This window comes from Eumetopias jubatus, unplaced genomic scaffold, assembly GCF_037043125.1.
Source record: "Eumetopias jubatus isolate StellerSeaLion01/CBP00866 unplaced genomic scaffold, mEumJub1_p1.0 scaffold_13, whole genome shotgun sequence".
NCBI lineage: Eukaryota > Metazoa > Chordata > Mammalia > Carnivora > Otariidae > Eumetopias > Eumetopias jubatus.
Window position 1 is genome coordinate 80,057,153 of NW_028274819.1, and position 19,190 is coordinate 80,076,342.

The 19,190-nt window shown below is 35.6% G+C and overlaps 1 pseudogene; it reads left to right on the top strand.

Moving 5' to 3' along the window:
* LOC114221551 (DNA repair protein Ku70 pseudogene) overlaps nucleotides 1–18,331 on the top strand; it is a 150,514-nt pseudogene extending 132,183 nt beyond the window's left edge.
* The last annotated feature ends 859 nt before the right edge of the window (nucleotides 18,332–19,190 follow it).

Here is a 19,190-nt window from a genome sequence, read left to right on the forward strand (position 1 = left end):
CTTCATTGTTATAATAACTTTATTAGGCAAATAAGATTTTTTAAATTAGAAAAAGGTAGGCTTCTTATAAAAATAATTAGTAAAATAGTTGTACTTTCTTTCATTTTTCTTATTTCTTTAACTCATTATGATATCTATTTGTAGTTATTCTCCTAGAACTACATCCTTCTGTTTGGCCACACTGCTCTGAGAGGATTATTTTCAGAGTTTTAGGCAATTTAATTCCTCATTTTTAGCTATTGTGATTACTCTAATTAGTCTTACAGTCAGAAGTTATGTTATGTAGAACATGGAAGTTTCTATAGTAAAGTGTTCTTGGATTTTTCTTATTTTGATATCTTTAAGTAAAATATGTGTTTGATATCTTTAAATAAAAACAAAACTGAAAAATCTAAATTCTACATGTATCATCTCAATAAATAGATAAAATTAATGCATTTATTCACTTATTTACAAAATAGTTAATAGTGCACGAGTAAGAATAATATACAGATGTTGGGGGTACAAAAATGAATAAGATATAATGATTAGTTATATTGTTAACTATATATTAAATTATATAAGTATGCATGGATATATATTTATAACATAAGTATATAGATAGGTTATATCAGCATATAAATGTTACCTGTAAGTATAAATATTGTGAAAATATTTAATTTTAACAAGGTCATTATAAATTTAGCATAGTCATTTAAGATAGTCAAAGGAGGAAACTTCAATGACTTTTGGAGCCTACACTAAAACAAAAAGTGTGATGGTTAAAATGTCAGAAGCATAAAATCTGAAATACTGTATCACATTATTTGAATAGCCAATTTAAGATGCTATATCCATTAGAATCCATCATCCAAGGTGGTGGAGGTTTTCAGAAAGATAACCATTTGAATTTCATTACTTCAGATAAGACTTGGTATTACAAACTCAGTCTTATGTCTTTTCTTTTTTTTTTTAAAGATTTTATTTATTTATTGGACAGAGAGAGAGGGAACAGAAGCAGCGGGAGAAGGAGAGGGAGAAGCAGGCTTCCCGCTGAGCAGGGAGCCCAAAGTGGGGCTCGATCCCAGGACCCTGAGATCATGACCTGAGCCGAAGGCAGGTGCTTAACGACTGAGCCACCCAGGCGCCCCTATCTTATGTCTTTTCTTATGGTTAAAATTTATAACCAAATAAAATTTGAACAAAAGAAAAACCCTCTTGTCTACAAATATATTGTCATTTAAATAGATGCTACACACATAGTAGACTCTCTATAAATAGGCAAGGAATTATTAAATTAAAAAGTTAGATACAAAAAAGAAATTGAGTTGCATAGAAAAAAATGCCTGGTGAATTAAAATTAATCACCATACTAAATATTCACATTAGGTATTTGTGTTTCACATTCAAATTTTCAACAGCAAATTGAAATCTCTTATCACTGAAAAGAAATCTCTCACTTTGTGTGTGGGGGGGTATGCATAATACCCAAATAGGTTTTTAAATAAATACCTGTGATTAGAAAAAAATAAGTCAATCAGAGAAAGACACGTATCATATGATCTCACTTACATGAGGAATTCTTAATCTCAGGAAACAAACTGAGGGTTGCTGGAGTGGTGGGGGTGGGAGGGATGGGGTGGCTGGGTGATAGACATTGGAGAGGGTATGTGCTATGGTGAGTGCTGCGAATTGTATAAGACTGATGAATCACAGACCTGTACCTCTGAAACAAATAATACATTATATGTTAAAAAAAAAAAAAAAGAAGATAGTAGGAAGGGAAAAATTGAGGGGGGTAAATCGGAGGGGGAGATGAACCATGAGAGACTATGCACTCTGAGAAACAAAGTGAGGGTTCTGGAGGGGAAGGGGTGGGGGGGTTAGGTAGCCTGGTGATGAGTATTAAAGAGGGCATGTATTGCATGGAGCATTGGGTGATATACGCAAACAATGAATCATGGAACACTACATCAAAAACTAATGATGTAATGTATGATGATTAACATAACATAACAAAATAAAATTAAAAAAAGAAAAAAGAAAATAATGTTTACTTATAATTTAGGGCATTTCCTAGCATCATGAATTGTTTAATAAGGAGAATAAGAATATACTCACCTCCAACAATCATGTAAAGTAGTGTTTGTAAGAGAAGAATTTTCTAACTTAAGAACGTATTTTCTAATGTGTTAATTATTGTACAGCTCAGTCATAGTAGAGTAGATTGTTAAATGTCAGTTTTATTTTTAGTAAATGTATAAGAAAATATTATTTTCTAATAGTAATTATAATTATTATATAGTACTTTTCAAAAGGTATATAAAGTCATATCATCCCAATTTTCTTTCTGAAAACTAAAATTAAAATTAAAATCAAAATAAGCTGATTACATTTATGATGGTCCAATTACAGTTATGATGGATGTAGAATACCAAAACTCCCACCAAAAAACAAGTAAACAAAAAAAGCTGAAATTTCTATTTAAAAAAAACTGGCTAAAGAATTGTAAAGAATCTGAGGCAACCTAACAGAAATAAAATCAAGAAAAAGGAGAAACAATTAACAGAGATGAGCTGTTATTTTGCAGCCCCTTTTTCTCTCAGGACCTTTGTTAATTCTCGACAATGGGCAAAATATGGAAGGTCTAGGGCCCAAGCTAACAGTTGCTACTAAAAGGCAGGAAAATCAACATTCTCATGACATCTCTCTGGGCTCTAGAGAAAACAGCTACAGACAAGAGATTTCTAGGATTCTTTTGAGAAAAACAGTGGGGAATCGAGTTCACTTCCATATCAGTTTCATATCAGGGCATTCACTTCTGAAAAATTAAATTCTGAAGTTTCCTAGTGTTGGAGGTTAAGACACTAAGTAGATCGCCCTCAAAAATAAAGGCAAGTTTCAACAATCTTGTGATTCTGAGGAGAAAAAGTTTCATTTTCAAGGACGACCAGTGGGAGAGACCTCACTGGTGATCATCTCAGATTCTCAGTCAGAACGTGTAGGACTCTACACCCTAGGAGGAGCAGCAGCTCTAGAAACAGAAGTTTTTATTATTTTCAAATGAACTTAGAGTCATTTCTTTTCCTGATTGAAAAAAACTGATCTAACTGTGCTCTAGCTGCCTGACCAGAGGAAAGGTTGAAAGTTTCTAGGGAAAGATATGATGAGGCAACTCAATAATTTTTCAGATAATGCTCAGAATTTATTATAAAAATATGTTATGCAAAGAGACAGACAAAGACTAAAATTCAAAAGAAATAAAGGTATAAATAGGATCAGTGGTAAACCTGACTATTGTAGTTATAGGAATATTTTTAAACTAGATATAATTAGAATATGTTAAAAATAGAGAAAATATATAATCTGAAAATCTTTTCCTGACAAATGGCTCTGACAGTAGAATGGACACAGCATAAAAAAGAATTAGTGTTTGAAGGAAACTAAAAGTCAGAGTATAGAAATGATTCATATTGAAGCACATAAAGAAACCAGAGTAAAAATTAGCAAAAGATCATAATGATATATGAAACAAAATTAAAAATCTAGCTTACTTTTCATTGGAGAGCCAGAAGAAAAGAAGAGAATGAACAAAAGCATTATTTCAAGAAATACAGGCCATAAATTCTCCAAAACCAAATACTAACAACAAACCATGGATGTAATAAATTCTGTATACTCTAAGAAGTATGAATACTAAGAAGTCTACATCTTGGAACATCATAGTAAAACAAGCGAAAACCAAAGATAAAGAGAAAATTTTAATAGCAGCTATAAAAACTGACACATTATTGTTGTAGGAACAACAATATAACTGATGACTGATTGTTCATAAAGGTATGGAAACCAGAAAACCATGAAAAAATATTGCCAAATGCAGACAAAACAAAATGCTGACAGTTCTACATTCGGCAAAAAATATAGATTTGAGATGGTATAGGCTTGTAGGCCCCTTGCGAGCCAGGGTCATTTGAGAACTGCAGTGAGGTTAAGGACAGCCAGGCAGGCCTGGGCCAGGAAGAGAAAATGTTCTCTTCCCCTTATCTCATGTTGCAAGTTCTGGATGCCTGGATCAGCAGGAAGTGGCTCTTGCCTAGATTAGAGGTGTTTCTTCTTAGGACAAGAACATGCTGTCTCCAGAGGAAGGGTGGCTGAGAGAATTCTTTAATTCAGCGAGCATAAACAGGATACATTCTGTTCTTAATAAATCTTGTGTATCTTTCTTCAAGGATGTTAGTTTAGTCCCATTATGTGCTGAAAGTACACGTCGTTATGTTTATCTGATTGCTGCGAGTATATAGCTGTGTGGAAAATAAACGACAGCATGCAGTTGCAAGTGCTGCCTTTGCTCTGCATCCCCTGTGTCCTGGTTCTTTCACAACCCTTACTCAGGGACCCCAACGCACTAGACGTTGACATAGATTGAGACAAAATAAAAATTATTTCAGAAACGCTAAAATTAAGGAACATATCATTATCACACCTGTACTTAAAGAGAATCATTCTAGGTAGAGGCACAAGAAACAGGGAGAAAAGATTATACATGAAAAGGTAAATGTTTGGGTTAAATTATTGGATATGGCTAAACAAAATAATGATTATAATGTAAATATTATATACATGTAAAATTAAATACACAAAAACAAAAACAAAGGTGGGAAAATTTTAACATAATTGACATTGCTTGAAGTAATAATTTATATTAAAGTCAGTCCAGAACCCACGCTTAATTTTTTATTGCAACCACTTACTAAAATAATGTACATAAAATAAGCTGACCATATAATTTAAAATGTAATTCAAACGAAGGCAAGAAAGTGGAATATATACCAAAACAAATAATAAAATTGTCGATATAAACACTATATATGCGTACACGTGTATATATATATATATATATATATATATATATGTATATATGTAACTCTTAAAGGTCCAAAACTAAATACTAAACAAAAAGCAAAGATTATTATACCAGAATTATTTTAAAAAGTGGGTTATATATTCCTTATCAGAGATACACCTCAAATGTGTGTGGACATTAAAGACTAAGAATTAAAGGATGGAAGGGGTCCAAAATGGTGGCATAGGAAGATCCTGAACTCACTTACTCCCATGAAGATATCAAATCTACAGCGACATATGAATCATTTCCCTCTGAAAAAATATCTGAAAAACAGATGAACTCCTCTTCTACAAAAAAAAAGATAAAAAATGAGACAACTAGAAGAAGCAGAAACACAGTCTCAGTCTCAGCGAAAAACCCTACCCCTGGAACAACAACGCACAACAGGGAAGGATCTCACTAATGTGGTGCTTCTAGAGGAGTGAGGGATTGAGCCCCACATCAGGCATTCCAACCTTAGAGATCTGCACTGGAGAGACAAGCTCCAGAACATGCCTGGCTTAGAAAACCAACGGGGCTAGCATCCAAGGAACCCAAAGTGCTATAGGAAACTGAGATTCTTCTTTTAAAGGTCTGGCATGTGGTCTCACTCACCCTTGGACCGAGCAGAAAATGCCAATTTGAAAAGTACCTAGACTATAGGTGAAGGAGATTCATTTGCTTGTCTGGGGGCATCTACTCAAGAAGTAGAGGGCAGTCGGAGCTCTCTCTGGGGATGGAAGTACTGGCACATGCCGTTTGTGTGCTCTCCACTTATACTGCTTGCACTGGAAGATGCGCTTGTATGAGGCATCATCCTGCTGCTTCACTTGGATGGGGAGGGTAAATGGTCCTGGCACTGTCCCACTGTCTTGCTGAGGCCAGAGAGATGGATAGGCATTGTGATCCTCTGCTCTCTGGCTAGAGCAGGTGAGTGCAAACAGTTGCAGCATTCTACTGTTCCCTTGCTAAAGTCGGCAAACACAGGTGGTTGTGACACTCCCACAAACCTTGGCTGGGGCTGGCAGGTACAAGTGATCACAGTATTACCCCACACCCAATCTGGGGCCAGCAAAGGCATTCAGATAGGGCATTCTCTTGCAGCCTGCTGCACCACATGCGGTCGAGTCATTTTCTCACTGCTTTTCTGAAGTGAATATAACTCACCCCCTATAATTTCCAGATGCCCTGCTAAATCCAGCAGGTGCACACAAACCATTCTGGGAACAATCCACACAAGGGATAAATTGTCTTATATGGGGGTTGATTCCTGAGCTCAATGAAACTACAATAATCAGAAAGACAGTTTCTGGCAAGCCAACACCTCCAGGAGACTACACAGACAGCAGATTGAAACATACCTGTAATCTTCTTGCGAAAAAGTCCTATTTACTTATACTGGAGATTCAGCCTGAGGGCATCTGTGCCCCCATTTTCATGAGCTAATATAATCATTGTGTTAGAGCCACGGTTTGGGATGGGGGATAGTGGAGGGTCCTGGAGAGACCATGAGCATAGGTTCTAGTTGAATAAGAAGAGCTGTCCCCTTTTCATTTGTAGGAAGGAATAGGAAACTTCCACCCACAGCAGTTAGGCAAGAAAAAAAAAATTAAAGCCATCCAAATTAAAAAGGAAGATGAAAAACTATATATAGACTTAAAAGATACATTAAACTAGATGTCCAGAGTGGATATATAAAGAGTATTCTACCCAAAAGCAAAAAATACCCTTTCTTCTCAAGTGCACATGAAACATTACCCAGGATAGATCACATATTAGGCCAGAAGACAAGTCTCAATATATTCAAGAAGATTAAAATTATAACAAGCATCTTCTCTACTATAATAGTATAAAACTAGAAATCAATTAGGAGAAAATTGGGAAAAATACAAATTTGTGGAGATTAAACATGCTACTGAACAACTGGGTCATCAAATAAACCAAAAGAGAAATTTAAAAATACTTAGAGACAAATGAAAACAGAAAAATGACAACAAAATCGTTGAGATGCAGCAAAAACAATATTAAAAGGGAAGTTCATAGCAATAGATGCCTACCTCAAGAAATAAGAAAAATCTCAAATAAACAATCTAACTTTGCTTTTTTATGTAAAATATTGTTTTATTTTTTTATTTTTATTTTTAATTTTTTATTGTTATGTTAATCACCATATATTACATCATTAGTTTTTGGTGCAGTGTTCCATGATTCATTGTTTGTGCATAACACCCAGTGCTCCATGCAGAACGTGCCCTCCTCAATACCCATCACCAGGCTAACCCATCCCCCTCCCCCCTCCCCTCTAGTACCCTCTAACTTTGCTTTTAACGGAATTAATAAAAGAAGAGTTTAAAGCCCAAAGTTAGTAAAAGGAAGGAAACAATAGAGATCAGAGCAGAAATAAGTGAAATAGAGAATAAAAAGGCAATAGAAAAGCTCAATGAAACTGAGATGGTTCTCTGAAAAGGTAAAATTGAATAACCTTTAGCCATATTCACCAAGAAAGAAAGAGAAAGCGTTTAAATAAACAAACTCAGAAACAAAAGAGGAAAAGTTACAACTGATATCACAGAAATACAAAGGATTACAAAAAGACTACTACAAACAATCATATACACACAATTCAAAAATCAGGAAGAAACAGATAATTTCCTAGAAACGTATAATCTTCCAAGACTGAATCAGGAAGAAATAGAATATCTGAATAGGGTAATTACCAGTGAGACTGAAATAGCCAGGAACAAATGGCTTCACTGGTGAATTCTACCAAACATTCAAAAAAGAGTTAATACCGATTCTCAAACTATTCCAAAAATTAGAGGAGGAGGGAACTCTTCCAAATTCATTTAATAAGGCTAGTGTTACCCTGATACCGAAAGCAGATAAGGATACCCTATAAAGTAAAATTATAGGCTAATATCCCTGATGAACATGATGCAAAAATACCCAAAGAAATGTTAGCAAACCAAATTCAACAATACATTAAGAAATTTATACACCATGATCAAGCAGGATTTACTCCAAGGCTGCAAAAATGCTTTAACATCTATGATCAAACAATGTGATACACCACATTAACAAAATATAGGATTAAAATTATATGATAATATCAATATATACCTAAAAGGTATTTGACAAAATTCAACATCCATTTATAATAAAAACTCTAAGCAAAATGAGTATAAAGGGAATGTACCTCAACAAAATAAAAGCCATATATGATAAACCTACAGCAAATGTAATAGTCAATGATCAAAGTTGTAAGTTTTTCCTCTGAGATCAGGAACAAGACAAGGATTCCCACTCTCCCACTTTTATTCAAGACAGTATTAGAAGATGTGATATATGTATCACATATATACCTATGTACCCATATATATGTGATTTTCTACACACCATTTACGTCAACATGGATGGACCTTGTGCGGATTATAAGTGAAATAAATCAGAGAAGGACAAATACTGTCCTGTCTTATTTCACTTATATGATAATGCTTCCTGACCAATTGTGTTAATTCCAGAATGAAGTCTTGATATAAAGGTCACAGGTCAGGAAGTGTAACTGACAAAATCAGTAGGAAAAAAAGAAGGACAAAATAGAGTAAATATGTAAAGTCAAAACAGGCAGATAAATGATAAAATTCACCATACATATATTTGACAAAGTATTGATATACAGAATATACAAAGAATACTTACATAGCAAGGAGAAAAAACAACTTCAAAAAGAGATATCCAAATGAGAAAAAAAACAAAGCAAAACACTGATACATGCAACAAAATGGATGAATCTAATAAACAAACTTAGCAAAGTAAACCAAGCTGAAAAATGTAAATACTAAAAAGATTCCCTTCATAGAAAGCTCGATAGCACAGAGAACTAACTTAGGGTGTTGGAAATTGAGGGAGTCATTATCCTTGGTGTGTTGATGAGTAACTGGAAGGAAGCACAATGAGGATTTTGGTGTATTAATAATATTCTATTATTTAGCCTACCACTGATTACATCAGTATGTTCAACTTATAAAACTATAACTTATAGTAGTATATAATAATATAATATATAACATATAATAATAACATAAAATTCAGCAAACTATGCTGATTCTTTGTAATTTTTTAATAAATCCTCTTTATATGATATACTTAAATAGATTATCAGTCTAGGTATCTATATTCTAAACATCATTCCAAGACTTTCCACGCAAAATAACACTTGTCCAAGATTTCTATTCACTATAGCTTCTAGTAAAGCTGAACCAAATTAAACAAGGCTTATAAATTTTGTTTAGGAGTACCTCGCTTATGTGTAAATTTATATAGAGGATAATTTTGTATTTGGTACACACATAAGCACACATCTGTAAATGGAAGTTTAATTTATGTAGTCAACATTTCCCCAGGCCTTACAAATCTAAAAAGTAAGGTTGAAGTGGGGCGCCTGGGTGGCTCAGTTGGTTGGGCGACTGCCTTCGGCTCGGGTCATGATCCCAGAGTCCTGGGATCGAGCCCCGCATCGGGCTCCCGGCTCAGCGGGGAGCCTGCTTCTCCCTCTGACCCTCTCCCCTCTCGTGCTGTTTCTCTCTCTCTCTCTCTCTCTCACTCACTCTCTAATAAATAAAATCTTTTTTAAAAAAAAAGTAAGGTTGAAGTTAAAATAAAAATTATGAAAGCAATAATTATTTCTGAACCTCAAGTTTCCACCTGTACTTTAAGTAGTCCCAGCTTTGTGTAATATTGTCCTCACTAATCCCTTCAAGTCATATCTTGTAGTCCCCAGGTGTTCTTGTCATCTTACAAAAGCTTTGTCAGTTCATTTCCAATCTATTATTTTCTTCCTTGTTTCTTCTCTGCTGCAGAAGCCTGTGCTGCCCATAAAATTTCATAACATCAGCCACAGCAGTTACTGCCTTGGCTAGCACTCATTCTTAAAGTGCTCTAAAGCTTCCCCACTCTGTGAAAGCCACCGTGCTGTGACAAACCAACCATGCCTGACTCTCCTCTGATATACTAGGGTCCAGAATATATCTATGCTCTTGTCATTTTTGCAGATGTTCAGTGCTGGATTATGTGCCATGATTCAGTAATGTACCACCTGGAATTAGGGACAATAATAAAAATATACACAGTCAAAAGCCTCAATATTTAAAAATAAAGCAAACAACCAAAAAATTCTAACACCTATAACAAACTCCATGAGTACATGATATATATTTTGTGAAAAATATGAATTGAAAAAAATATATTTTGAAATGTTTAAGTGCAGTGCACTGACATTTTAGGAGTACAGTTGAAAGGCTGCATGTGTGAATTCTATATGCAAATGTTTATAGAAATCTTTCAGTGCTTATTTGTTCTTGCTTCTTTATTTTTCCATTTTAACTGAATTTCATATTGTACTACACTCAAGACTAAAAAGAAATGATTAAAACATAACAAAAGGAAAATATTATTAACTCTAATATTTGAGATCAAAATGTAAAAGAAATAAATATTCTAAAATATCCATTCTGAAACAACTACTATAATATCATTCCTGGAGAACTCCATAAACATAAAAGCAATTCATCATCACTATTCTAATTATTGTTTTTAATCATGTTTGAAATAAGATGGAAATCATAATAATGTGAGATAAAAAGAATAAAAGTAAATTATAATAATAAATGTTATTTAATGGTGAATTAACTTATTTTTTAAGACATACTTAATGAAAAATAAAATTGTTGAGCATATGAAAATATGCGTGATTGGAGAAGACTGACAAAGAGTAGGTATGCCAAAGAAGAATTTCACAAAACTGACTAACCCAAGAAACACTTCCAGAATATTTCACTTGTCAAATTGCCTGAAAATATCAAGACTAACTGACAAGATTCTTTATAACCCAAAGGTACAAATTTATAAGTTATCAAGTTTTTCTAAGAGGATAAAATGTTCAAGACCTGTAGAATAGCCAAATAATACTAGGGTTGAAACAAGATAAAGCTATCAAAAAAGGATAGCTTGTACCATGCTATAAAAATAAAACCATGTAAAAGGAATCACTGAAGATGAAACTTTCTGAGGATATTTCATTGGCATTACAAGCTCATTATTTATATTTCCAGTAAAGTCAAACATTCCAGTAAACTCACCAACTAACATAGCCTTATAGCTAGGAGACTATGTCAGAACCACCATTAAGGGTTATGCTGAATATGCCGTTGATGAGGAAGACCCATGAAGAGAGAGAATTGAGGCTGCAATCAAGCTTTCACATCTCTCATACAGCTACGTGAGTAGGCATGTTCCTGCAGGAAGGTTGACATCCTTAGAATTAGCTTGAAGGTACAAGTTAGGGGGGATATCATGAGTGTGTATGTGTGTGTGTGTTATGGATGATTAGGAATGAATTCAAAAGTCATGAGTTCTATTTCAAATATCTACATATACATAAAACAGTAAAGAAAATCTAAGCATCTAATATAGTAGGGGAAAATGCCTTGATGATTTTCACTTCTGAGAGATAGAGGAAATGTTTCATCAAGTGATAATTTACAGACTTGTATATTTCACTTCTATTTCCCATTTTCTCCCAAGCATGCTTGTGACACCTACAAGGTTTACAAATGACATGAGCATATTTAAAATACTCCCTACTGTCCAAAAAATTTAACCTCTCTTCTGTTTTTTAGATGAACAGATATGAATTTTATTCAATTATTTATAACAAATGTAATCCACTCTATGGCATATTCTATGAGGCTAGGAGAAATACAATAATAATTGCATCCCCGTTTTTAGGTCCAGAAAAGGTATTCAGAAGACTCCCACAATTAAGGGCTCTGTGCAGATCTCTCTGGTCTTCTATCCACATTGGTTATACTGCTACATGCATTGTCCATGCCACCATGATTTCTGAAAGGCAGATAGGTCTATAGCTGTCTGACAATGTAGATCTTTGCCAAGTCAAGGGTTCCTTGTCAATATAGCCATTCTTCTTTGAGACCCTATCACTTAGGACCTTCAAAGTAGTAGGACACAGCTAATTCTGGATCCAGTGAGTCTCCACCAATCCTTTCCAGATCAGAGAATGTACTTCTTTCCCAAGTAGAGTCACACTTTCTTGTAGCTCCAAGTTGTTATTCATCTCCCTTTCCTTTTTGAGAAAGTTTTGGTTAAACTTCCCAAAGAGGAGCTGGGAAAAAAATACTAAAAAGAAAACTTCTTCAGTTTCATTTTTTTTAAATGAAGGTGTTCCACAGCAAAGAAAATGATATAATTTGCTATCTTCTTGAAACAAGAAAACAAAACAAAACAAAACAAACTCAGAACACAAAATAGTATTTTAATTAATTATCTTGCCATTCTCCTACAGTAAACTTTACTGCAAAGACAAATCATTTCTCATTCTGAGATACTTTTTTTTTTTTTTAAGAGCAGAGAATAAGGTAGACTCCTCAGGGCAATACGTCTTTCACACAGTTGCTAACCGCTTCAGTGTTGTTTTCATTTATTTTCCTTGTTTCATTGAGTATAAGCCTTCAAGGGTAAGCAGTGATATTTGGCTCCTAGCCCACTGCTTCCAATCAATTCCTTCATTATAGAACTTTTCTCAGTTATTGAGCCTATAAAGTTGGAAGGGATTTTGTATTGTTTAAATCTGAGGATCCCTTTCCAATCTTTCCCTGAAAACCAGCCTATTGTTAGAAGGCAGAGCAAAAAATGTCCTGCTATATTCATGACCAGTCTCTCCCAATAAAAGCATCTATTGTTCAGTGAGTGATTCAGCCATTTTTCTCCCCCTGCTGATGACTGATGACTTGGTGAATTTGGAGCTCCACAAAGGTAATGGCACCTTGATCCTTCTTGTGGTGTGTGATGAAGCTATTCCTTATTGCAGACCTATTATAGAGATTCAATATATAGTTAATAAGTGAATGGATAGATGGATGCGTGAATGATCCAGGGTGGAGAATATGAGGATAAGCCTTCATTCTTATCTAAATGAATGTGCCATAAAATGCATAAGCATTCTTTGGAGAAAATAACTCAAATCCAATATTCAGCAATAAAATCTAGCTTTTGTTAAGAGTTATTTTTCAAGCATATATTAAAGACAAATAGAAACTGATTTGTTTTTGAAGGATACCCCAAATATGTCCCTTTGATCATTGGTTATTCTGACCTGTAGGCCTTGAAAAACAGTAACTGAAGAGAAAGGCTTTCTCTGAACTCCCTTTATCTGGTTGAAGATAGATCCTCCAAAAGGAATTCAATTGTCATAAATCCCCTCTTGGAGTTCCATTAACCAGGGAAGATTGATGCAGCGTCTAGAGGTCTATACCACACCCAGACAACATTGTCACAAACTATCAAACATACCATCTATTCTTATAAGAGTCTATTCATCTTACCTAAAAAATAATTTGTTTTCCCCTAAGATACCTTCACTCCCCCTCTCCTTTCCCTATTAAGATAATATTTAATCCTGAATTTTAAAGTCATCTCTTTTAGTTACTCAGTTTTCCCTGGGTATCTCCATGTATACATGAGGTGTATATGTTAATAAACTTTTGTTTGTTTTTCTTTTGTTAATGTTTATTATATAGGAGTCTCAGTTAAGAACTCAAAAGGGGAGAGGAAAATTATCTTTCCTCCCCTATACTGCTTTAAATTCATCCAGAAATAAAATGGTCTCTTCAACAACATCATTTGAGCCATCTACCTTTTATTAGCTAGGGATTTTTCTTAGGTACCCAAATGGCTCAGAATGGAAGGGTGAAAGAATCATAAGTGTGTTCAAAGTTATGTGCCATGTGATACTGTGACACAAACAACATACAAATCTCAGTGGCTTAACATAATAAAAAGTATGTTTCTCTCAACTACACATCCAAAGCTAATCAGTCAGGGGCTCTGCTTCATGTCATCATTGAGGATCTCAGTGTGACAGTGATGCCACCATCCTGTAGCTGCAAACATGCAGCATCCTCTGACAGCATGGTGGGGGATAAGGCATCCACACTTAGAATGATGCACATCATTTCCCCTCACCTCCTTTGCCAGAACTAGTCGTATGACCCCAACTAATTACAAGGGGCCAATGAAGTGGACTCTCCTTTGTTGACACAAGGAAAAGAGAACTTGATATAAATGGGCTCTAGAAGTGAAGCAACTCATTAACACCATGTGTTATATTCAGTAATGCTCACAGATCTGCATACTTTGTCATTAACTTCTGGATGCTGTATAATTTGTACAAGTGACTTTATCCTCTGACTCTGCTTCCCTATCTAAAAGTGAGAATACTGAATTTATATGGTGTTTGTGAAGATTATAGAATGTAACGGAATATATAAAGACCAGATATATAGAAGCTTTTCAACAAATGGCAGTGGTAGTAGTTTTTCTTACAATATATAGCACAACAGAGGTAATCACTGTCTAAGGCAGTCCTCTTCCTTAGCTACATATTGGATTTATCTGGAGAGCTTAAAAAATAATAATGCCTGGACCCTACCCCCAGATTTTTATGTGGTGAAACCAAAGCACTGGTATTTTTTAAAGGTGACCAATTTATCTCAGCATAAAAGCAGGGTTAAATACCTCTCTGGTAAGATGAAAAATAAAATAGACATATGTGGTCGATATTAATTTGTTGTCTTTCTCAGAGTTTCTTTCCTTTTTAAAAATATATAACTCAACAAACTATGTTGTTTGAAGAGGGAACTAATCATGTGTTCTATAGTGAAATACATTGCTATTACGTTTTAACAATCACATTCATTTTATAGCAAACAAGAAAATAGATGCTCTATAAATAATTGTTTTCTCATGGTGGAGAAGAACAAAAAAAATCCATAGAAATATAACATCTAGATGTACAGTAGCTGAGTAAACCAGGGGAATCACCTTGAAGTGTAATATGTATTTCCAACTAAAACAAGAGATCAAGATTATGCTTCACATATACTCTTAATAAAAAGACTCTCAGAATGCTTTATTGATGGAGGTATATTCATGAGAAAAAAATTTTACCTGAAAGTCTACAGTGACACAAAAAATAGAGAACATTGTGAGGAATAGTCTAGGGTGTAAACATACAGCTTGAATATTCATTTGCAAACCAAAACTGCTACTATATAGTTTGTTAAAGAGGAAGAAACAAAGCATTGTTGACAAAAGCACAAATTACAATTTAACATAGCAATTTGGGAAGCCACGCTAAAATTTAATTTTGCACATAATGATAACTTGCTTGATGACACTCCATCCCCTTAGTTTCTTCCTCTCCTTCCTTTATCTCTCCTCCTCCTACTTCCTCTCCCCTCCTTCCCGTTCTTCTTCTCCTCTTACTCCTCCTCCTTCATCATTGTCTTCTCTGTCATCATCTTCTTTTTCTCCTTAATACACCATTAAGGATTGTAAAGCATAAACCTGCACTCTATGGTTGGCATTTTTAGACAACCCATCCCCATCATCAATGTCACCCTTCCATGCTTGCCTCAAGTTATCATTAAAACATGGTGAATGAGCAAGCTATTTAGAGTTTGAAAGTATTTTCCCTGAAGTATTTACATCAGGATATAATCTCCTGGCCTTAGGTAAACCATGACAGAAAAGAACACCATGTGTTATTCTTTTCCTTCATTAGTTAATTGAGTTGGGATTTAAGTCAACAAATGTAGTCAACATTTATTATACACAAAGCATTGTATTAACAATGCTATTGTTCTTAAATATTCATTTATTTAAAACCTCTTAATAGGTTAATTTTGTATATAAAGTACGTGAATATATATATATATAATTTATATATTTGAAGTTTCACATATATCTAAAATACACAAGCAAATCTCATTTAGTATTAATTATTTATTGAAGAACTGGTATATTCAAAGCACTATCCTAATTTCTTAGATACTGTGTCTTGTGTTTTGGAATTTTACTTTTGTTTTGTTGTTTATTTTTCATTTCTTACCTAAGTTATGAGAGTAGTCAGCAAAAAGGGAAATATTAACTTAAACATGGAGAAATAAGGGTGAAGTCAGTATATATGAAACATTTTGCAGCAATAAAATTGTTTGGATATGTACAGAAGAGCAAAGGTAGAATCCACATACTCCTTAAGTTTGTGAATCAATTCATAAAGTAACAGCAAGTTGTTTTCTATTACTATTACTTACATGAAGAAATGCTATATACACTTGTGAAGAAACAATCTGGACTTGATGCACCTGAGGAAGCGTGGGGGCTCTGACATATCCTTGTTTTACTGAGATATCATCAGCACAGCCGAGGGTGAGGACTTAGGGGTTCACTTTGAGGAATCCAGCAAACTGGAAGACCTGTTGAGGAAGGTTCGCACCAAGGAGACCAAGAAGCATGTGCTCTGCAGGTTGAAGTTTAAGCTCAGCAAAGATACAGCACTCACACATGAAAAAGTGCTCAACATCGCTCGGCATCAGGGAAATCCAAATCAAAACATCAATGAGATACCACCTCACACCCATCAGAATGGCTAAAATTAACAAGTCAGGGAATGACAGATGTTGGCAGGGATGCAGAGAAAGGGGAACCCTCCTACACTGTTGGTGGGAATGCAAGCTGGTGCAACCACTCTGGAAAACAGATGGAGGTTCCTCAAACAGTTGAAATTAGAGCTACCATTCGATTCAGCAATTGCACTACTGGGTATTTACCACAAAGATACAAATGTAGGGACCCGAAGGGGTATGTGCACCCCAATGTTTATAGCAGCAATGTCCACAATAGCCAAACTGTGGAAAGAGCCAAGATGTCCATCGACAGATGAATGGTTAAAGAAGATGTGGTATATATACACAATGGAATATTATGCAGCCACCAAAAAGAATGAGATCTTGCCATTTGCAACGACGTGGATGGAACTGGAGGGTGTTATGCTTAGTGAAATAAGTCAATCAGAGAAAGACATGTATCATATGACCTCACTGATATGAGGAATTCTTAATCTCAGGAAACAAACTGAGTGTTACTGGAGTGGTTGGGGGTGGGAGGGATGGGGTGGCTGGGTGATAAACATTGGGGAGGGTATGTGCTACGGTGAACGCTGTGAATTGTGCAAGACTGTTGAATCACAGATCTGTACTTCTGAAACAAATAACGCAACATATTTTGAGAAAAAAGAAAAAGAAGAAGCTAACAGGAGAGGAAGAATGAAGGGGAGTAAGTCAGAGGGGGAGATGAACCATGAGAGATGATGGACTCTGAAAAACAAACTGAGGGTTCTAGAGGGAAGGAGTGTAGGGGGATGGGTTAGTCTGGTGATGGGTATTGAGGAGGGCACGTTCTGCATGGAGCACTGGGTGTTATGAACAAACAATGAATCATGGAACACTGCATCAAAAACTAATGATGTAATGTATGGTGATTAACAAAACAATAAAAAAAAATTAAAAAAAAAAAAGATACAGCACTCACTGTCAGCATGTATAATATGGTCCAGAAGGCTGTCAACCCTCCTCTTGTGAGGCTTTATCAGAAAACCAGTGAACAAGTGAAATCCAAGACCCGGACATTTGATGTAAATACCGGCAGTTTGCTTCTGCCTAGGGACACCAAGAGGTCTCAGAACTATGGGAGTCATCAGATTGTACTAGAGAAAGAGGAAACAGAAGAGCTGAAATGCTTTGATGAACCAGGTTTGATTCTCATCGGTCTCAAGCCCTTGATAATGCTGAAGAAGCACCATTACCTGAGGCCCTCCCTGTTCGTGTACCCCAAAGAGTCCCTGCTGAATGGAGCTCAACCCTGTTCGGTGCTCTCCTCACCAAATGTCTGGAGAAGGAGGTCATGGCAGTGTGCAGATACACTCCCCGTCAGAACATCCCTTCTTATTTTGTGGCCTTGTTGCCACAGGAAGAGGAGCTGGATGAGCAGAAATTTCAGGTGACTCCCCCAGGCTTCCAGCTTGTCTTCTTACCCTACGCTGATGATAAACGGAAGGTGCCCTTTACTGAAAAAGTCACGGCGAACCCAGAGCAGATAGACTAGATGAAGGCTATTGTTCAGAAGCTCCGTTTCAACTACAGAAGTGACAGCTTGGAGAATCCAGTGCTGCAGCAACACTTCAGGAACCTGGAGGCTCTGGCTTTGGATCTCATGGAGCCTGAGCTAGCGGTGGATCTGACACCGCCTAAAATTGAAGCAATAGATAAAAGACTGGGCTCCCTGGTGAATGAGTTTAAGGAGCTTGTCTACCCACCAGATTATAATCCTGAAGGAAAAGTTGCCAAGTAGATACAAGATGATGAAGGTTCTGGAAGCAAAAGGCCCAAAATGGAGTTATCTGAAGAGGATCTGAAGGTCCATGTGAGCAAGGGCACACTGGGTAAGCTCACTGTGCCCATGCTGAAGGAAGCCTACAGGGTGTATGGCCTGTCCGGCGGGTTGAAGAAGCAGGAGCTGCTGGACATGCTCACTAAGCACTTCCAGAACTGACCAGACAGCCAGCCCCCGCTTCTGCACTCTAGCCAGGCTGCTTGGTTTTGTTCTCATCAAGTTAAAACATATTTCTCCTGAGCCAGGAAGAGTCTGCCTGATGCAAGCCAAGGACTTTACATTTATGAGATGTTCTGTTGCCGTGGAGACAGCATAGCTCTCCCACTTTGCTGTGCTTTACTGTCTGAATAAAGAGCCCTAACTTTGTACTAAAAAAAAAAAAAAAAAGGTTTTTTAATATAGTACAAAAGTAGTGTTTTATTGAAATAATGCATCACATTTGTGTCTTAATTTTTAAAGATTATTTAATAGAATAATGGTCAGTATATTAGACTAATACAGTTGTTTTCCAAATATCCATTTTACACACAGAAATTGACAAAATATGAAAAACACTTGTTTAAATAAGAATCAAGAGAAAAAGAAAACAAGAAAGAAATATCTCAGGTTCTAACCATGAAGAGGAACATGTTTGTTGTAAACAACCAGACTACTGATATATAAGAAATAATATCAAACAGTATATACTAGATTGGGAAACAGATGCATTGTTCTCCTACAGTACAGATTGGAACTAAACCCCACAAACTTAGAAAACTGAAAAGGCTGGCCCACTGCAAAAAAGGGATTAAAAATATTTGTCACGTTGACTTGGGGATATTCAATAGACATAGGCCATTGATCTAGGGCCCTACATGAAATAAGAGACACCTAAGAACAAACAGTATCCCATTACAATTTCCCATGAGATACAAAAGACCTAAACCAATAAATGAAAACAAAGCTGTACTGAAACATGCACAATACTTAAATGTGAAAAATAATATATTTACTAATTCAACTTGCATTCTTACAAGGT